This window comes from Danio rerio, chromosome 14, assembly GCF_052040795.2.
Source record: "Danio rerio strain M-AB ecotype USA chromosome 14, GRCz13ab, whole genome shotgun sequence".
Taxonomy (NCBI): domain Eukaryota; kingdom Metazoa; phylum Chordata; class Actinopteri; order Cypriniformes; family Danionidae; genus Danio; species Danio rerio.
Window position 1 is genome coordinate 13,639,627 of NC_141034.1, and position 22,864 is coordinate 13,662,490.

At 40.1% G+C, this 22,864-nt stretch overlaps 1 long non-coding RNA gene across 1 annotated transcript; it reads right to left on the reverse strand.

Annotated features, from left to right (window-relative positions):
- Positions 1 to 2,334: 2,334 nt before the first annotated feature.
- Positions 2,335 to 10,519, reverse strand: LOC100535657 (uncharacterized). Its single transcript, NR_170122.1, has 3 exons — positions 10,301 to 10,519; positions 4,182 to 4,234; positions 2,335 to 2,710 (listed from the first exon to the last, which is right to left on the reverse strand). It is a non-coding gene; the product is annotated as an uncharacterized LOC100535657 (long non-coding RNA).
- Between the last annotated feature and the right edge of the window lie 12,345 nt (positions 10,520 to 22,864).

Here is a 22,864-nt window from a genome sequence, read left to right on the forward strand (position 1 = left end):
CATTGATTTACACAATACTCAAGTGAACTCATTTTGCTCACTGAAAGCAACTGCCTCAACTTGGTCAACTGCTGAATGAGTTTATGAAGTAATGTTCTATATATGCTTAGAAGCATACTTATAATGATAACTTATTTTAGTTAATTAGAAAAGTTCGGTTTAACTCTAATGTCTTATTTTTCACAACAGCACACGAACATGTAAATCTGTAACTACCAGAGAGATTCTGACTGCATCAGCAACTAAACAGCCGCTATCTTTAAATAGAGAAACATGCAGAATAACATCAGCAGTTCATTGTTCATCTTTAACTCATACACTGGCTCTACTCTCCTCCACAACGGTGACAGACAAAGGAAATTAGCTTCAGGTTTTACAGTAAAATACTGTTTTTTTCCTTGATTTAACAGTAATCTACTGGCAGCTGTGGTTGCCAGCAATATACTGTTTTTTTACAGTCTACTTCCGTTGTGTAAATTAACAGTATATTACTGTTAAAATACATTTTTACACTGTGTTTTTACCTCTCACACCTTTAACCCTTTAAACCCCAGAGCATATACTTCAGTTTTTATTGAAGTGTCCACACTACTGAGTGTTCAAGAAACATGGAGCAAAGCTAAAGTAAATTCATTAATTAACTGACTAATTAAATGATAATTGAGGATTAACAATGAACAAATGAAGAAATACTGAAGGGAAAAAACAAGAACAGAACATACAAAACTTTAGTCACAGCTTTATAATGAAATAACCTGAAGAACAACAAATGATTAAATCATTGAAATGATCAGCGGATGATTAAACAACTCTACAAACATCATCACCAGCTACACTTATTACTTAATACATGTATTTTTGTATAACATTTACTAAAGTTCTTCTTGAGAAAAACTTAAAGTTTTACGTCACCATCATGGAGAACAGAGTTTGCTTTAGTTGGGCTCTTAGCCCTGTCATTTTTAACATTTATATATCTTGGCTGCTGCAATTGTTAAGAACTTTGCTTAAAAAGCTCCTTTGTTGAGGCAAGCCAGCCAAAAACCTAAATAAGATCTGGTGATGTTCATGTTGCTATTAAATGGCAGAGTCTGTTCTCATTTCGTATACTAAAATTTACTGCTCCTATTCAATGTTAAATCTATTGTTTTACATTTTATGTCTATATATGGCAATGATTTCTGGAAGTTTTTAAGAATATCTTGGACAATAACACTGCTCTATAGTGTAAATCGCGCTCAAAGAGACATCAATAATCAGCATATGAACCTCAATAATGGTGAAAACAAATTTAACAAAATTAACAGTTTAACTCACAAACAGGCAACTGAAAGTCTAAACATAAACAACAGCAGAATCAAACACAAATAAAGAAAACTGTTAGACCATTATACAACATTTATTTATACCGCAATGCATGCTGGGATATTTGTACAGTGCCACTCCCAGCATGCATTGCAGCATGAAACATTTGAGATGTTACCATTGTTGAGATACAAGGTCAGATTCATGAGGTCTGAGTGTGTATTTGTCATAACTGAATTGTTTTTGAATGTTATTTCTTAACTGTTAAGTAATTACGGAGGTATCTTTTCTGTTTCCACTTCTCATTAATTAAATTAATACCTGCAACTAAGCATAAAGTCTATTGAATGTGGCCCTTCTTCCAGATTTATACCAAAACATTTATCAGAACTAATTTCATACAAATAGATTTCTCTATTTATTGACTTTCCAACTTTATTGCTATAGTTCAAACGTTTTGTAAACTCTGTATTCAAGCAGATGGAATGTCTTCTTAAATGAGTTCAAGGGTGAAGAGCCCAACTAAACCAGCCCCTCACTCCATTACGGTGACACAAAAAACACCTTAATTTCTGTTGGATCTCAATGAGAATAGTATGGAAGTCAAATCAGTCAGTAATAAGTGTGTGTCTGCTGTTGTTTGTGGAGTTGTTTAATGATCCTCTGCTGAGACTGAAGCTGTTTTATTTTATTTTATTTTATTTAATGCTGTAACTCAAGTCACTGTTTGCGTTTCTTGTTTATTTTCTTCAGTAATTGTAATTATTAACAGCAGATGTTCATCAGTGTATGAATTCACTCATTAGTGTTCATTAAAACTGTCAGGTGAACTATATTAGTTAACTAGTGTATGAAATAGTGAACAAGGACACAAAGTGTGATTTCAAACACAGACTTCAAAACATCGAATCTGAACTCTGTTAGCTCACAGTTTTCTGCAGTTGGTTACTTTCTCGAAAACAAAAATGTTACCCAGAAAGCACTGTTTTTAACAGAATATTACTGTTTTAGTGAAAAAACATTATTTTACCGTAGAATCTGACCGTTTTTTAACAGCAATTTTTTACAGTGTGCTTACCATGTTTAAAATTAAGTGGGCCTAACTTTAAAATCACTAAAAATAGATTCCTCATTAGACACCTTTTAGTGTCTCACCTATCTTTCACCTTCTGTAATTCTCAAACTTTTAGCTTGAGTTTAATGTATGATATAATAATTATAGGCAATAATAAAAATATATAGAAAATGGTTGATAGTTGTGTGAGACCAAGTTCATGTTACCAAGGATGTTACAAAGCTTAGATTTCTTGTTAGTTTTCTGTTTTAAACTAGGCACAAAATATGTCATTCTGATGCAACTGTATTCATGGTCACTCTTCAAGGATAGTTTCACCAGGTAGTTCACCTGTAAAAACAAAATGTAATAAACAACAATTATTATTCATTTTGATAACAGCTGTAAGAACAGTCTACTTGTTTATTAAATAAAATTAAATAGTCAAACAATAGCATGCTTAAAAATTAAATGATAAAGAGAGTAGTAAACTTCATTTATAAGTGCACAATCAACAAAGTGCTCAACCTAAGTGCTCAAGTTTATCTCCCACAAATTTTTCATTTAAATTGATATTATCTTTAGGAAGCTTTACAATATTAAGTTTAGATTAGCCAGTACTAGCCAGAGTTAATTTAACAAAATAACTGAAGATAACGGTCCACTATTGGCACACCCAAATATATGTTAGGGAAAATTATTGAATAAAAATGTTTAATACATGTGTTTTTTTTTTTTTTTCAAATGTACCAAAATGTTTTACTTATATTCACTGAGAAATAAAAAAAAAAATCTTACATTTTAAAATGGTGTATACTCATTTATGTTGAGCTCTGTAGGTAATATTTATCTCAAACTCTGTTACCACTCATCATCATTTATGTTCTTGTGAAATCACTGCAATGCATTAATAAATATGTTTAAAAAACACAATTTACAATATAAAGGATTTTTAACGAGTGATTTTACCGGTACTACTGAATTATAAAATTGCATTATGTTTTGCCTAGGATCACAGACGTGAAAATCCATCAAATCATTTGAACTATTGCATTGTTGTCTTTTTTCTTTTTCATCTTTTCATCTCAAGCAATGTAACAAATCCATTCTGATTAGTGTCTCATTCAAGATGAAACTGATGTTCTCTTTTTTTTTTAACAATGCAGAAGTTGGTGTCTTCTTGAATATTATATTAAATCAAACAATTATGAACTAAAATAAACAGGTTGTGAATAAATTATAAAAATACATACATTTATTTCTTCATTAACAAAACATTTAACAAATTATGAATGACTTTTAAATTGTTGCATTATTACGGGTTATTTTACTTAAAAATTTTATTTCTGTTATTAATTATTCACCCTCATGGTGTCCCAAACCCCAGAGACCATTGATAATATTTTGGACAAATAATGATATTTTAAATTAAATCTGTGACTCCCTCATCCATATTCATCAAGGGTCCCGGGACACTTAAAGTCCAGAAAAAGCACCAAAAACATTTTTAAAACAGACCATGTGTCTAAATATTCCGATTAAATCACTGAAGGTATATGGTCTGTTCTAACTGAGGATTTGTTTGGGTTTTTTTTCTGGATTTTGAATCGGGAACCTTGCTGTCTGGATGAGAGAGCTCTCAGACTTCATTTAAAATATCATAATTTGTTCTGAAGATGAACAAAGAGGAGTTTAGAATGACACAAAGATAAGTAATTAATGGTGTAATCTACATTTTTGATAAACTAATCCTTAAATTAGATTTAAATACAAGTTATTCTTATATTAAATAGGTTGATGAACATCATTTTTAAAAAAGTACCTGTATGTACAAAAAAAATGCAGTAACCTGTGCCAGGATGGATCTTTGTTTATCTGCAAGTGTAAAAAAAAGAAAAGATTAATAAATGTGATTTAAATAATGTACATAACCCATATGTTTGGGTCTGGGGAAGGTCCATCCGACCCCAGGGCAGTGCGCTGACTGTGGAATTCTTCAATATACCAGCTCATATGGCCACTTCAAAGGTTTGGTTAAAGAGCAGTTCAACAATAAATTAAACTAACACCATTATGACTGTAAAATAATTTAAGTTAATAGATTTGTGTGGTTTTAGAAGATAAAACGGACTCTGGAGTGGCTAATGTAATGAGTTGAGCGCTATAAATTACTTTTAAAAAGCAAGTAGGCCTACTGTTTAATCTGATTAATGCTCTCATAAACCTTTACATTAGGTATAATAATTTAGTGTAATGAACAAATTCACAAGGATTCACAGGTCCTCAAAAATTACAGAAAACAAAAGACAATTGATAACCCTACCTGATTAGAGCAGCTGGCTGACTGTCAGTGTGTGATTGACAGGTCTTGCGTGCAGTGTTCCAGCTGCCCGTCATTGGTTTGAATTAATCATGTGATACGGTCAACATCGACAACACATTAATTGTTATATCTAAATTAAATTATTAAATGTAATTATGTAACGCTACATCTAATGCTCATTTAAATTATTTTTTGTTGTTGTTAATAGGTTTTCGTGGTGTTGTAGTTCTTTATGTCATTATTCCAATTGTAATTTGCTGTAGTAAAACTACAAGTGAAGTCAGCTTTCAATAGCCAATCAGCTTTCAGTTACTGACTCAGTGTGCACGGCGAATGTGGCGTCATCGCTGCGCTTACGGAGGTTCGCTGTAGTTGCGTGCCACATGATTTTGGCTGGCGGAGTAATAATATATATATTATTTAATGTGGGAATTCTTTTTTTGTTAGAATATGCAAAAAGTTACATAAATTGGGATCATACAAATGCAAAGAAACGTCAACAAAAAACAATAACAATATAGTCAGGTACTGTTAGGTGTGTGTGTGTGTGTGTGTGTGTGTGTGTGTGTGTGTGTGTGTGTGTGTGTGTGTGTGTGTGTGTGTGTGTGTGTGTGCATGTAAAGGTACCTTGGTGAAGAGGTCACAATACATACATAAGGAAGAGTAACAGTCAAAAAATGAAGCAAGTATCGCAGATATAAGTAAAACAGAAAGAAACCAGTCAGAGGTAGGGAGTAACAACAATGCTTACTAATGTATGATAGTACTAATGACAGTAATAATAAAGAAAGGACAACAGTAGTAATAACTGACAATGATAATAAATCACAAGTACTACACCAACTATTACTACAGAAAGTTACTTATATTACAATTACTACTGCTGCTACTACAACCACAACCACGACTATTGCTACTATAATGTCTACTAATACTGATACTACTACAACAATGACTAGTACTACAACTACTACTACTACAAATACAACAACTACTGCAACCATAATAATGATAATGGTATTAATACTTATAATAATGATAATGAAAAGATAACAGGAGGCAGGTCAGAACAGTAAAAATAATAATAATGATAACAAAAGTAAAAGTGATACCATTAATGATAAAAGTGACGGGGCGAGGGGAGGTTGGGAAATCAGCAGGAGGACAATTAATAATAATAATAATAGTAGTAGTAGTAGTAGTAGTAAGTAGAAGACGAAAGAGAGGAAAAGGAAAATAAAATAATAATAAAAATAAATAAATAAAATAAAAATAAAAAACAGAAAAGGAATGGGAGAAGTAGATGAAAAGGAAAGAAACAAAAAGAGTCGAAAAATAAGCAATAAGAATAAAAAAATCATAAAAAACCATTACTATATTATTAATTACGAATTATACAAACCCACAGGAACTAATAATATTAATAATATGTATGATGGATTTTTAACATGGTAACTAGAATATACTCATGCTGGTAGTAATAATAATAATAATAAAAACAACATCAGTTTTAACAATAACTTGAGAAGGTGGAGGTTGTATGATAAGCATTGCGGTATAAAAAAATGTGACGTGTAGCATGGATCAGTCCAGTGCAATGCCCTGGCTGCCATGCCCAAGTCACACTTCTACCTCTGAATGTAGTATATGCAAGTAGGTTTTTTCACACATATATACATACATACACATATACATACACATGCGCATATATGTATATATATGTGTGTGTGTGTGTGTGTGTCATGACGGTCAGTGACCACCGGAGGATGTAGTTCATGGACTCTGAGATTTAACTACAGCGCCCAAAAGACTACAAGTTCATACATACCACGCGCATTACACCCGTACACTGATTGGCTCACAGCTGTTCCTGTTTCCTGTTAATTTCCTGGACTATTTATACAACCATTTCACCTCTGTTTGTCACTGTGTCGTTTGTCTATCTTGTCTCCGTATTCCAGTAAGTTTAGAGTTTCTGATTCCTGAGCCCTGTCTCTGTTTTGTGTTTCTTGTTTTGTTGTTTATTTGTACTTTGCACTTTGGACACCTTGTTTTTCTGTTTGATGCACATTGTAAATAAAACTGCACTTGGATCCGCACCTTTTTGTACCCGTTTGATCTCGCTAACGTGACATATATATATATATATATATATATATATATATATATATATATATATATATAACTTTTTTTTTTTTTTATTTTTTTATCTGTTGTTGGACTGGTCAGGGGAAAAACTGATATAAATTTTTTTTCAATAATAATGTATGTAAAATAAATAATAATAATAATAATAATAATAAGAAGAAAAAATATTATAAATAATAATAGTAAAATGAATAAATAACATTGAGAGAGACAGAAAAGGAGAACGAATAGAACGAAAGGGGAAGCAAAGAAGTATATAAAGAACGAATTATAATGTGGGATGGTATTAATAAAATTTATAATAAATAGTTTTTTTTTTCTCCAATTGATTTATTTTAAATTAGATTTATTATTAGAGCCAGTTTTTGTTTTTTCTTTTACCTCTACCTGACCCCTCTCCCTAACCCCCCCCCCTTTTTGTTTTAAACACTTGCATCCACATAAACTACAAATCTGCTTCTAAATGGACTACATAACCAGTCATGATCTACACACGCACACAACCAGTTCCAGATCCTGACTGATTGGATTCACACAGCTGATGCTGCTCTTGTACCGATTACACACCCATATATACAGCTCACTGTGAAACCCTCAGTGCTGAGTCTTGTTATCTGCCACAGTGACATTACAGCACATTTCCTTTGTCTACCTTTGCCGTGTTTTGATCCTTGCCTTGTTTATTTAATTCTGTTTGCTGCCTGCCTCTGACCATCTGCCTGTTATTTTGACTTCGACTCTGGATAGCCCTCATACATCTGTTTGCGCCTGTATTGACCAAAGCTTGTCTGACGAGTCTAATAAACCTGCACGTGGATCCACACCTTCAATGAAGATGTATTCTGTAATTAAGTTTTCCCAGTGTAAGATGTGAATGGTATTTCTTGATTTCCAGTTCATTAGGATAGTTTTCTTGGCGATAGTTAGAGCCACCAGCAGTAACCGACCATTTGTATTATTTATATTGATTGTGAATTTGTCACCTAATATGCAGAGGGAGGGACACAGTGGAATGTGACACCCCATTAAGTTGTGCGCATTCCTTAATAAAGAAGTTATAAAAAAAAATTAACCAATTAAATACTATTAAATCGCTTGAGTAAAATATTAATATAGTGTTATACATTTTTTAAATGTAAAAAGATTTTTATTACATATAAAGATGTTTCACTGCCTATACATATTAACTTGCTATTATTTCCTTCATTATAAATGAATCCATTATATAAATTAAATATAATGGTTTTAGCTGGTCAACCAGGCTGGTTTTAGAGGGGTTTTGGCCACTTCCAGGCTGGTTTCCAGCCATTTCCAGCCTGGTCTTAGCTGGTTAGGCTCGGAGATGACCAGCTAAAACCAGCTTGACCAGCCTAGCCAGGCTGGGAGCCCAGCCAAAACCAGCTATGTCCAGCTTAAACCAGGCTGGTCAAGGTGGTTTTAGCTGGATTTAGCTGGTCATTTTCCAGCCTGACCAGATAAGACCAGGCTGGAAATGGCCAAAACCCCTCTAAAACCAGCCTGGTCGACCAGCTAAAACCAGCCAACCAGCCTAGGCTGGTTTAAGCTGGATTTTTTAGCAGGGATATTAGCCAACAAAAGAAACCCTAAAACTCTGAGACTATAAACAATATTGTGTCTCTTCCTACTACTTCTGTTATACCGGTGTTTTCTAATGAGGATTAATCGCGTTCTGTTTCATTTCGTCAACAAGGTGAATGCTGTCAGAGCAAGCATTGTGCCATCAGCTGCCACTTATACTGTTACAAATCACAGTCCTCCAATTCTGGACTCTTTTTCCCCCATTACACTAAATGATTTAATTGAGTTAATGAGTGTGATAAAGTTATCTCAAAGCCCTGCGGATATTTTACTTGCATCGCTGATTTCAAAAATCAATCGCTTTTATTGGCCCTTGTTTAGTTTCAAATTTAAATATTTTACTTACGCTTGGTCAGGTTCCAAAGTGTTTTAAACATGCTATTATTAAGGCACTCTTGAAAAAGAGTAATCTTGATCCTGCTTCACTTAACAACTACATCTAACGCCTATATCTAAATTGCTTTTGTTTTGGCGGCTCAAAATATCTTTGATAAATTTGAATCTTAGGCTCTCAAAGAATATTTTAATGGTTGCCGTTGCAGGTGAATGTTCTGTGCTGGTTTTGCTGGATCTTAGTGCAGCTTTGATACTGTTGATCACTGCACTTTAATTAAGAGGCTGCCTTCTTCTGTGGGCATTACTGGGTCAGCTCTGGGTTGGCATCTTGCAGACAGGAGTTTTTCTGTGTCCATAGGATTTTATCTGTCAGACTCTGTTCCTCTGTCCTGTGTGTGCCCCAAGGTTCTGTCCTTGGCCCTCTTCTTTTTAATTTATATATGCTCCCTCTCAGCAAGATTATTAGTAGTTTTGAAGGTATTTCTTACCACTGCTAAGCAAATGATGTACATTTATATTTTTCTTTTAGCCCTAACAGGCTAGACAAACTGTCTCTCTGGCAGGATTGTTTAGTTTCCATTAACAAATGGACAGTGTTGGGAAGGTTACTTTGAAAATGTAATAGATAAATAGATAAATTACTCTATTTAAAATGTAATAAGTTAAAATACTTTTCGATTACTTCATACAAGTAAAGTAACTAATTACATTTGATTACTTTTTGATTACTTAAGAGTTTCTAATGAACATTTTCAACTAAATAATTTTCAAGCATTTATACAGAGCAGGAGTGAGCTTACATTAGCTCTGTTTACTGTTGAAATCTCAAAAGCTTTCATCACTTAAATAAAATCAATTTAATTAATTTAAATTTAAAGTAGAGCCACCACAAAACCTGACCTTATCACAAAAACATGTTTACTGTTGTTACAAAATAAAAATTTTTGTTAGTTGTGCAGGTGATTTATGTGGCATTGCAATAAAAAAATACATCTAATCTGTGCAATTTTCATTTTTATATCGAAGCCACTTAAATTTAATTCAGTCGCTTCTTAGTGATCAATAAAACTGCCAATGAAACATATGAGGCAGAACTGTTCATTTCAATTATTTACTGTAACTAATATGCTGTACCTAACAGGAAAACTATAGTACACAACAGCAAAACAAAAAAATCCAAAAAAAAAAAAACAGGTGTTACACATTTAAAACACTATTGATCCGCGATCTGTAAATGTAGCTTGAGTGGACACTACTGCACTACTTCACTAATAAAATAGCTTCGCTACTGTGAAAAGCTATTTGATTTTTTAGCAACGCTACCACCACTCTACTGAGAAATGTAGTTAAGCTAGCTACACTGTTCATGTGATAACATCACTTTGGCCAGAAGAGTCTGCTGGTTCCCTGAAATTCACAAATTGATAACTTTGTGAGTCATAACATATAATTGGAAATAAAAGGGTCTGTGCACTTACGATAACGACAAAAAACATTTTTGCTTTTATAAAACAAAGAAAGGCTAGCTTACATACCTGCAGATGCTTCCTCATGCTTTTTAATGGCAAAGAGGATTAGACGTGGTGCGCCCATGACCATTAATTTGATTTAACAGTAGGATGTGTTGTGGAAAGTTGCGCTGGATCTCGTCAAACATCTTCTAAGTTTCAAAAAAGAGGCTGAGGTCTTCGAAGTTGTCAAGTTGAAGCAGTTTATTGTTACAGCAGAGTTGGTCGATCGATCTCTCTCCTACCAATGTTCCAAAACCCACAGTTTATATACAGGTTTTTCCTATAGTCATCATGAAACAGTGGTGTAGCATGAGCATCACGTTATTTCCAGGCTCCAATAGGATTCTAGCCTTTATATTGATGGCTGTATGTTTTTCTGTTTTTGCACATCCTAAAGGTCATATTTCAACACTTTTTAAATGATTCTCCCTATGCATGCTATTGCCATGCAGGTTGAGCAAAGTTGTTTTTAAATTGTTTTTGTCATGGTCAATACATCAATACGTGTTGCATATGCTGTCTGAATGGTCTTACTTCACCGCTGTTTACTTCTGTGTGTTTTGCTCTGCATCCCTTGAATGTATTTCTATATGTTTTAACAGTGTATTTTAATAGTGGCAGATTATACAGTGATTATATAGTGATTACATAATAAAAGTTCCTCTATGATTCTCCTAAAGAGGGACAATAATCATAAAATTTCTTATGAGTAATTTTTTGAAGATTTTTTGAGGTGGACACAAATAATACAGCCGAATTGTACTTATAAAGATATATCCCCACCGTTAAATTTTTTTTTTTATTGTTCATATTACAGCATGGAGACTACATTATAGTTATTTTCAAAGTTTTTCTCAGGTTCAATGACAGCAAATTTTTCTTCAAAACTATTTAATGCATTGTTTGTTGTGTTGTTTACAGTCAACAGACTGACTCCTGAAGCAGAATAATAGCAGGAAAAGACATTTTCCATACTCATAATAACTAACTTGTTTCCATTACACTTATTAAATTGACAGATCATATTGTAAATTGGTGAGCCTGTGAGGTTCATCTGCTAAACAGCCACAACTTAGAAAACATAAAAAAAATTCACCCTAAAAGAATTGTCATTATCCCTTCAATAAAGCACAACACCCTTACCTGACACTGTATATCTGATTGACCCTGCTCTGCCTGTTCCTCAATCATTTCTTTCTCCTTTGCCTGTGATTGATATTGTGACATTAGTATTATTAGTATTTTCATAAGCACTAATTTTTAAAGCCACATAACCTTAATATGTGAACTTTTTGTACTTGTCGTTTAGGTGCACTGAAAAATGATATTTTGTCCATTTTTCTTTTTTTCTGTCATTTTATCATTGAGGTAAAGTTGGTTTTATATTCGCACATACAGTCTCTCATTAATAATATAACCTCAGAAGAGTATTCTTTGGAAATTCTAAATAGTAAAATCATGTTAGCAACCAACAACCATCAAAGTACAGCATTGTTTACAGTCAATTAATAGTGCTAATATTATATTGTTTACCTAAAGCTTCTAAAAAGACGTAATACAAAATACAGCAGTCAGAGTTTTAATAAAATTGAAGACTCAAGAACATTCCACAACAGCATTAATAGAGTAGGTTTTAAGATTCTTTTATTCGTTTAAAAGGCACTACACAACATGACACCTCACTTTTCTGACTGCTTATCAAAATATAATCTAAACCGTTTGCTATACGTTCTTCTAGTGCTCGACTTTTGAAATTTCACTCTGTAAATCTGATACGATGGCGGCACTTCTTTTAGTCACTATATGCTGCAAAAATTTGCAATTGTCTCCCAAATAAAATGAAAAAATCCCCCTAAATGAATGTTTTAAAAAATCTTGTTAAGACGCATCTTTTTAAAATTGCGTATGAATATAATAGTTTGTGAAGTTTCTGCAATTTATTTATATTGTGTAGGTTTATGTATATATTATGTATGGTGTGTGCATGTATGTAAAGAATATTGTGTGTGATTGTGTAGATGTATGCTTTTATCTGAGTATATATTTTACTTTATTTGTCTATACATTTCTTTTTATTTGGTTTATTTTACATTGCCTGTTTGTTGTTTGTGAAGTGCTTTGAGTTGCATGTATGTAGGCAAAGTGCTATACAAATAAAATGTATTATCTTTATTATTATTGTTATTATTATTATTAATGTTGTTTTGAAGTCAAACTTACATGGGATTTCAGTTCTGATATTTGAAGTACCATGGTAAACAGTGTATGGAGCAGTCACTGAATATATGTGCGAATATAAAACCAACCTTTTCCTAATCATTTTGTCTAGTCAATGACACTGCAAGGCAAGTTTATTTTTACTGTAGCACATTTTTTACAAAATGCTAATTCAAAGTGCTTTACATAAAGAATGAAAAACTATCATACAAATCATCACAACAATAAAAACAAGGACATGTTATATTTTAAATAAATTTAGTCACTAAAGAACAGAACTGAAATTGATTATACAAAAAATACAGTGTGGTTAGTTTGGATGTAGCACAGTGCTCATTTAGCAAATTTCACAGATAAACAATATGCTAATTGTGGCCGTTAATGTAAAGTTAACATTATGCCAAGTCGTCGCAAATAAAACAATGCATGGGAAACGGCTTTGGTGTATTATTTTGCCGTGCACTATGCAACAAGCTAACGTAAACAAGCATACGTTAACCACATGAGTAACTTTAACCACTTATACAGCTGATTCATGGACATCGGTAATCAGCTTTAATTTGTTAAGAGAGCTTTAGGGTGGCAGGATCAATGATGATGATTTTCTTATTTCAAGTCTGTAAGACTTATTTAGGTTATTCACTAAAATATACACTAAAATATATCATTTAAATCGTTCATGGAGATGAATGCAGTAAATAGTCTGTATAAAAAAGTTAAAAAATAAACCTGTGCAAACAAGCTAACTTTTATAACCAGATTATTTAACAAAAGATGATTACTGCAGTAAAATATTTGTAGTCTTTTAATAAACAAGATGTGTACAGGATAGAGAGGGTGTGAAAAGTGAATTGTTTGTTTTGAAACTTTTGAATCGGAATTTGTCCAATTATAAACCCGAAATACACGTGTTTGTTGTCATGTGGTGAACTCGGCCAATCGTGTTATATCGGTGTTGTCATCAAAGCTCCTGCAGTCGCTCTTCAGAAGCTGCACGGTCTGAGTTTGCCGTCTGATCTCGGAGTGCTGTCGCGGTACTTTGATGCCACATGTGACAGTCACGTGGCGTCGGCGCAGCATCAATCCGGACAAGATTTCTAACCAGAATGCACCGCTTTAAGACAGATTTCGATCGATCTGCGCAGCGCTGCATGAAGTCGAACGCACCTTTAAGCATAAACGTCAGACATCCCTTAGACTGATTAGAGCTGACTCCAGACCTGTGAAACGGATCAACAATTGAATCGAACACACACACAAAGTATAATCTGTTTCTTATCCAAGGCTAAAGCTGCGTCCCAAATGGCACACTATACACTATGCACTCATGCACTATGTACTTATGCACTTACACACTCAACAGGGTAGTATATGTATGTAGTGTCGTCCCAAATAGCACACAAATGTTTTTTTTACTAAGCGGAAATTCAAACCATTTCCCTGATGACGTTTGACGGTTGCCAAATCATTGAAGTAAACGGCCGAATTATCAAATAATACCTGCCGTGAGTGTTGCCGCAATCACTATCGGGAGGCGCTATAATCACTCTCGTAAAAGAATTTTGCTTTCACCATCCAAATTAAATAAAGTTATTCAACATGTGCGTCCGATAGCTCCGCCCCTTCCGCTACGTAAGCAAACCTGCGGTCGTTGAGTGCGTGAAGTGTCCATCATTACACACTTCATTTTAGCGGCTGAATGAGTGCATCATCCGGGTAATTAAAGTGCACTTATTATTTTTAGAGTTTTCAGTGTGAACACACTACTTACACTATTCATACTACAAAATGGTGTAGAATAGTGCATAAGTATGCGATTTGGGACGCAGCTTGTGTGTACTCTCAGCCGTCTTTATCAAAACTGGTTAAAAACAGGTAGAAAATACATTCAGGCAGTTTTATCCTTACTACACCAAGTCTATCTTGAATAAAAAGTAGAATCACTTTAAAAAATTAACCGTAAAAATAGCAAAATCACTTTAGACATTTTTAGACAGTATTAACTCGTCGAAATAACAATAGTTTATATATTTATATATAACAGTTGCTTCCTGCCCTCAGTTCCACTCAAGGTTCTCCGTGACCTCTGACCTAGTTTGGTGGCTTCTGAAAATAGTTATAAAGAGAAAGGCAAATGCACTGAACATTCTTACATTAAGCAATGTGTTAACTTATTCATTATTTAAAACCAATTCACAATTAAATACTGAGAAACAGGATGATGAAAAGGATAAACGTTGGTCCATGATGAGATGGACTGGAAAGCAGAAATCCGAATCCTTCAGATGTGTAAGACATGTAGCTTTGATTTAGAGAGGAGGTTGGAATTGTTATGCTGTGTTCACACCAGACACGGAACGTACGGATAAATCACACTCTTTATGTGTAAATAGCCGCATGAACATTTGAGTTCACTTTATTTGCCCGTCAAATCCGCTTCAAATTAAAATCTGCTGACAAATTCACTTCAGAACAGACACAGATTCGCATCATGGGTAGGGCTTCTGTCTGTCCAGTGACTATAGCTTTTTTTGCTAAATGGCTAATATGGATTTTATTGAGAAATTAACAGTGTTTGTGTGCTTTATGAAGACTGAAAAACAGCATAGATACATTTGGGGCTGTGTCTGAGTCCACTAGATCCTTTCAGAGTTGCACCAGCCCTGTGAGCTTATAAACTCCTCCAGAAACTTAACCAGCAGGATGGAGGCTTTCAGCAGTGCTTCTGACTGAGCCAAGCCCAGTTTGATGAACTGTTGACGGTGTCGGCTGGAGGATTTCCCCCGGGACACCAACAATAGGCGCTACATCACAATCACGCTCCCACAAGAGCAAGTTCCTGATTGGTTAACACAATGTCCGCTTAAGTTCAGATTTTTGACTTTGGGCATTTTGAGTAAAATGTGCGTCAAACGCACGAAATGCCCAAATCGCACCACACAATTCACATTATTCACATCATTCTCGCATATCGCGCCGCAGGATGTCATTTGTGAGTTTGCATTGACATAACATGTAAATCACTTGCGCTTGACTCTTCTTCTGCATCTGGTGTGAACACAAACTTAAAACACAACAGACTAAAGCTTGGAAATGGTGGTCGCAGCCAGTCAGTCCCTTGTCTTCACACTGATTGCCCTTGCTTGTTTAAAACATTTAATGCCCTCAAGACCCATTTGTCTCGACACCATGTGGAGATGGTCACACAAAGTGAACCTCTTTCAATTACTTGTCTACTTTGCTGCTCTGTTTTTTTTTTATTCAGAGAAGCAGTATTTTGAGCATCTTAACAACCACTTAAAGAAGTTTGAAGAAGGTTCATGTATCTTCAAAACTGTAACTTCAGTACAATTATTTTTTCCACCTTTGCTACACATTGACAGAAAACACCAGTCACACACCCTTGAGGATTTTAAAAGGGAAGTATTAAAAAGCCAACCTAATGAACCCATGTTTGCTCAGGATGAGACCTATGTGGATGAGAGCTTAGAGCTTTGGGATGAGGAACCTCAGGAGTTGTCTCAAGATATAAAAGAGAAATTTGGCCATCTATTTTTAAAGTTGGAAAGCATGTTCAATGTCCCAAACAAATGCATTGATGACATAGTAGATGAGCTTCAGTATATATCCACCTCTGCATCTGGTCCACTCTTAAGAGATGTGGTGGTGTCCACCTTGGAAAGCCATAATTGTGGGACATTATCTCAAATTTAGTGAAAAATATTTGTGAGACACACCCTATAAGTACTGCCTTGGGGACAGGTGGCCCACAACATCATACAAGAGAAAAGAATTTATGAAGAAGCATTTTTCAGTTGTTGAACCAGAAGAACACATAGTTAATGAAATAAAATGAAATAAAAAAATGTTAATGAAATAAAAAAATAAAAATAATGAAACAGCAAAACGTTCCAGTATGTCCCAATATTGCCCTCCTTGGTGCAGGCCTTAAATAAGTCTTTTCAACAAAACACATTTGAAGGTGAAAACAAATCTGAAAATGGCTTTACCAGATATTTCATGATGGATCTCACTATCAAAAAAACAGGTTTTTCTCTGTAGAGGAAAACGTTCGAGGTTACAGAAGTAACCCTTCGTTCCCTGAGGAGGGGAATGGAAGTGCATAGAGTGCAATAGAGTGCAATAGAGTGGATTAATTGAATCCACGAAATGGGAGGATTCGGATCAGAAGCCGCTTGTCTGGAGAGTATTGAACGGGCCAATGAATGAAAATTAATTGGCAGTGTAAGCTTGCGCAGGTGTGCTGCATCGGCAATTATCCCAGCATATAAGCACACCTGAAGCCAGCAAACGCCATCCTTTTAAACTGAAGAGACTTTCAAACAGCTAAGGGACAGTCATTACGGCGACGGAGTAGGGCACTTCCGTTCCCCTCCTCTTACTTCTGTAACCTCGAACGTTCCCCTTCGGTTGGGGAACTTCAGTGCCATAGAGTGGATTAATTGAATCCACGAAATGGGAGAAGTATGGAAAGCGCCATAATGACTGCACCTTACCAACTCCCCCGATGAGGGGATTGTCAAGCAAGCGTGATGCACCCACATCATGGGAGGCGCGGTCCTCCAACGTGTCCCTGGCCCTAATTTATCCTACTTCAACAGAAGTTTTACGGATTTAGATATATTTTTTGGGAAGTCGTGAGCATCTAGATAATTCTAGGAAAATACGACAGTACGTTGGGAAGCGTGCAATCCCGATAGGGAGGACGCTGCGGAGGCCATCCGTTACCCAAGGGGGGGATAGATGGCAGAATTAACATATGGACTAGCCCTAAAAAGGGGGAGTACGCATAGCAAAAGAGTGGTTAGCGGAGAGGGAAGACACGGGTCCGCCCAGGGGGGGGACTTAACCGTGGCGGAATAAGCATATGGGATCGCCTAGTGGGGATCACGCATAGCAGGCACCTATACCCAAAACGCAGGCTGACCAGCGGGCAGACCTACAACGTAGTGGGCCAGCAAGTAACTCCTCCGCTGAGTCAGTGCCGGGGGCCATGGAGGAATCTGCAGGGCTCACCTGACGGGGAACTTTACTGACAGATAAAAGGGCGCACGTATCTCCGTGTTAGGGAAAATGGCGCAGCAAGCGTGTCTAAACACCCTACCGAGTTGTCTCCTCAATCACCAAAAGGTTACCTAATACCCTTGAGGAAACCGGCTCCACTCGCAGATTGTAAAACCTTGCAAATGTGCACGCGCCCAAGAGGATGCAACGCTCCGAGTGGAGTGTGCACGCACTCCCGGGGGACACGACTGACCTCGACTCGAATAAGCGAGTGAAATGGCATCCACAATCCAGTGGGATAATCTTTGTTTCGATACGGCACTTCCCTGCTGCCGACCGCCATAACAGACAAAGAGCTGCTCAGATGATCTAAAATTCTGAGTACGGTCCACATAAATACGCAGAGCGCGAACTGGACAAAGTAAAAAAGGGGGTGGTAGGAACCTTGGGCACATAACCCGGGCGGGGTCTCAGGATGACGTGAGAGTAATCCGGCCCGAATTCCAGGCACGAGTCACTGACCGAAAATGCCTCCAGGTCCCCGACCCTCTTGATGGAGGCCAACGCAACCAGCAGAGCTGTCTTCAGGGACAGAAATCTTAGAGATACTGATTCGAGTGGCTCAAAGGGATCGGATCGCAAACTCGTGAGAACGAGGGCGAGATCCCAAGAGGGCATGAGAGGGGGGCGAGATGGATTAATTCGCCTAGCATCCCTAAGGAACCGGATGATGAGGTTATGCTTTTCCACGGTGCCGCCAGCTACCGAGCTATGATAAGCGGAGATGGCGGCCACTTAAACTTTGAGAGTGGAGGGCGACAGCCTGCTGTCCAACTTCTCTTGAAGGAAAGAGAGCACAACTCTAATCTGGCAATTTCGGGGGTCTTCTCAGTGAATAGACTCCACTTCAGGGCGTAGGCGCGCCTCGTGGAGGGGGCTCTAGCCTGAGTGATGGTATTAACCACCGCAGTCGGTAGGTTACCTAAGTCTTCCTAAGGACCACACGTGGAGGTTCCAAAGATCAGGGCGAGGGTGCCAGATGGTGCCCTGTCCCTGAGAGAGTAGGTCCTCTCTCAAAGGGATCCGCCAGGGGAGGGCCGTCGCGAGGAGTGAGAGCTCTGATATCCAGGTCCGGTTGGGCCAAAGGGGCGCAACTAGCAGAACCTGTTCCTCGTCCTCCCTGACCTTGCACAGTAACTGCGCGAGCAGGCTCTCTGGGGGAAGCGCATACTTGCGCATGCCCCGAGGCCAGCTGTGGGCCAATGCATTCGTGCCGAGAGAGCCCTCGGACAGGGAAAAAAACAACTGGCAATGAGCGTTCTCGGGGGAAGCAAACAGATCGATCTGGGCCTCCCCGAATCGCGCCCATATCAGCTGAACAGACTCGGGGTGGAGTCTCCATTCTCCAGGGCGTAACAGCTGTCGTGAGAGCGCAACGGCTGCACGATTGAGCGTGCCTGGAACGTGAATGGCGCGCAGCGATTTCAGCCGCGGGTGACTCCAGAGGAGCAGACGGCGGGCGAGCTGAGACATGCGGCGAGAGCGCATACCCCCCATGCGGTTGATATACGCCGCCGCCGCCATACTGTCCGTCCTAACCAGCACGTGTTGCCGCTCCAGCACCGGTAAAAAGCGGTGGAGAGCGAGGAACACTGCCAACAGCTCTAGGCGATTGATATGCCAATGCGACTGGGCACCCTTCCACAGGCCCGCAGCCGCATGCCCGCAACACACGGCCCCCCAACCCGTGTTGGAAGCATCTGTTGAAACAACAACATGGCTGGACGCCTGTCCTAGAGGCACACGGGCCTGTAGGAACGAGGGGTCGTTCCAAGGGCTGAGGGCGCGGCGACACAGCGCAGTAACCGAGACCCAGTGTGTGCCCGCGTGCCATGCGCGTCTGGGGACCCGATTGTGAAGCCAGTGCTGAAGTGGTCTCATATGGAGCAATCCGAGCGGCGTGACCGAGAAATTGGCGGTGGCGTGGAAGAATGGAGACATGGAAATACGCGTCCTTCAGGTTTATGGCTGCAAACCAATCCTGAGGACGAACGCATTGGAGAATGCGCCTCTGCGTGAGCATTCTGAACGGCAACCTGTGCAGACAGCGGTTCAAAACGCGCAGATCTAGGATTGGCCGTGACCCACCGCTCTTTTTGGGTACGATGAAGTATGGGCTGTAAAACCCACTCTCCATCTCGGCTGGAGGAACCGGCTCGATTGCACCCTTCGCCAGGAGGGCAGCAATCTCCTCTCGCAAGACAGGGGCGGACAGGAGGTTGACCCTGGAGATATACACGCCCGTAAACTTGGGGGGCCTTTTCGCGAACTGAATCTCGTAACCGAGTCTGATTGTGCGTATGAGCCACCGCGAGTGGCTGGCCCGCGCTAACCAGGCAGGCAGAGCCCTCGCTAATGGAGTCATCGCTACAATCGCTGACGTACCAGCGGTGGGGCAGCGCGGAGTGGGTGTGCTGATCTGGGAAGCACGAGGGTCCCGCGGAAGAGCTGGAGGAGAGCAATTCGCTCTGGCTCCACACCCTGACTCCGGAGAGGGGGCTGGAGGGCTGAGGGAAGGGAGACCGTCCCCCCAGCGCTCGTGAGCCACTGGCGATCCATGCAGAATCTGCGAGCCGGAAGGTAGCGCATCCCGGACTGGCAGAACTCGTGCAGTCACATCCGGGGAAGGGGAAAAGTGCTCTTTATTGATGTTTTGGTGGCACTGAAAAGTACCGTTGTAATCGGGGCCCCGCCCTCCAGCGGGGAAAGAGCAAGTTTCCTCTTCTCCGCATGGCCTGTCTCAGGGACGCTTCGCGGTCCGTTTACCGGACTTAACGGCGCCCTGGGCAGGGGGGCTGCCTGCTTTCGAGGTGTACGCCGCGCCCACTTGGCCGGAGGCGGGGGCGGGGCAGCACTCGTTGGCGGGCGCCCTCGGCGAGGAACAGCGGAGGTGGATGGCTCGGCGGGCGGAGCGGGCTTACGGCCACGCCGATAGATGACATTGCCCATCGCATCCGACTGCTCTTTCACCGCCTTGAATTCCTGGGTGAATTCACCGACGGTGTCGCCGAACAGGCCAGCCTGGGATATGGGCGAGTCAAGAAAGCGAACTTTGTCAACATCGCGCATATCGGCCAGGTTTAGCCAGAGGTGGCGTTCCTGAACCACAAGTGTGGACATCGTCCTCCCCAGCGCACACGCGGCGGACTTAGTAGTCCGAAGAGCATAGTCGGTCGCGGTGCGCAGCTCATGTAATAAGCTTGGGTTGGACCCGCCCTCGTGCAGCTCGGCCAGCGCCTGCGCTTGGTAGCGCTGGTAGGTGGCCATCGCGTGCAAAGCAGAAGCAGCCTGGCCCGCAGCCTTATAAGCTCTGGCTCCGAGGTAGGCAGACAACCTACAGGCTTTGGACGGGAGGCGGGGCAAACCCCGCCACGTAGAGGCGCCGCGCGGACAAAGATTGACCGCGATAGCGCGCTCCACTGACGGGATCGCCTCATACCCCCTGGCAGCTCCGCCGTCAAGGGCGGTGAGGGCAGAGGTACACGCAGCACGGGCAGAGAAAGGTGCCCTCCAAGACTGCGTGAGCCTACTGTGCACTTCCAGGAAGAAAGGGACGAGAGGCTTCTAAGGCTTCGCCTTCTGGTACTCTACGTAGCACCCATCTAGTCGGTCCGGCCGCGGAGCTGGGGGATAAACCATCTCCAACCCCACGGCCGAAGCAGCCCGGGAAAGCACGGCTAACATGTCCGCTTCAGGATCCGATTTAACAGCGCTCAACTGCCCGGAGGGGGTGAGCGGGTCCGGATCTTCGTCGGACAGTGAAAGCCCACCCTCCGATGCCGCGGAGGACATCTGATCTCCGGTGTCAGCGAGTGTGAGAGCAACCATCTGGTTAGACGGATCACTCCCACTACCCGAAGCTTGGATGGAGCACCGTGAGGAGCGAGAGGTCCGCGAGCCCGTGGGCGGCGGATTATCTCCCGCTGGAACCCTCAGATCTGCCTAAGCGCCCGCTGCTTTTTTTAGAACAGGAGGCAACTGGGGTGGCTCGCTCTCTTGCGAAAGTTAGCCGTGATCTTAGCTGTGCAACGGTCATGGCATCGCAATGACGACATGAACCGCCCGCGAGCACCGCATTAACATGCTGGACCCCCAAACATGCAATGCAGTGATCGTGTCCATCATCCGGTGCCAGGAAACCCCCGCATCCAGAAACGCACAGTCGGAGCGCCATCCTGAAAAGGACGTGCTGCACGACTGTGTTGCTCTTTTAGGAAAGTTTGCAACAATACGCACCGCTCTGGAGGACCGGACCCAAAGAACCGCAGGCAAGGGAGAAACCCAGCTCGACCGTCTGCCACAGCGAAGACCCACTCTGGACCGGGAGACACACTCGTTCGCTCTGAAGTGCTGAAAAGCAAGAGGAACCCTCATCGACTCACTCAGAAAGGATCTGAAGCGAAAAGGATAGCGTCTGCTGGCTTCAGGTGTGCTTATATGCTGGGATAATTGCCGATGCAGCACACCTGCGCAAGCTTACGCTGCCAATTAATTTCATTCATTGGCCCGTTCAATAACTCTCCAGACAAGCAGCTTCTGATCCGAATCTCCCATTCGTGGATTCAATTAATCCACTCTATGGCACTGAAGTTCCCCAACCGAAGCGGAACTGTAGTTACATTTTTTTGAGAGGTGTATGTCAGCGATGGCCACGGCGTAGTAAACATGTTTGTTGCATACTTTTTGGCCCCAACGGCCTTCCATAATGCGTCAAAGAGTACGCTGCACCGTAGCATACGCGCGTGCTTGACGCAGAAGTACAAACCAGCCCTTACACCCCTATGATTGTTTGCCGCTCGACAGAAGAGCTGCGATTGGCTCTAAAGGGCTGGCGCTGTTCACCAATGAGTGACACTGATAAACTTCAGCAGCGAACACAGCTGATCCATGATAGACACTGAGGAGAAAACTCGCTATGCTATGAATCCAAAAGTAAAGCTATAACAGCCGTGAAGAGAGGAAACGTCACGTTAACAAGTCAAAGGGCAACAGCGAGAGAAATGGAGTTTACTTTCATCTTCTAAATCGCAGTGAAATTGAGGCTGTACCTGCTGTAACTTCCGTGTCAGTGGAGGACTGTCCAGCAGATACACGGTAAATGATGCTCAGTTTCTGTGTTTTTAAGTTGCAATGTTTTAAATGCTCCCGGTCATCTTCCTCACCATAGTATCGTATCGTGACATAATAATTGGTTATGATGTAAAGCTGAACCAATACCAAATTGTCCGTCTCTGCATCGCGGCTCTAGCTTTATAGTATAGCATTAGACTAGTTTATATAATGTGG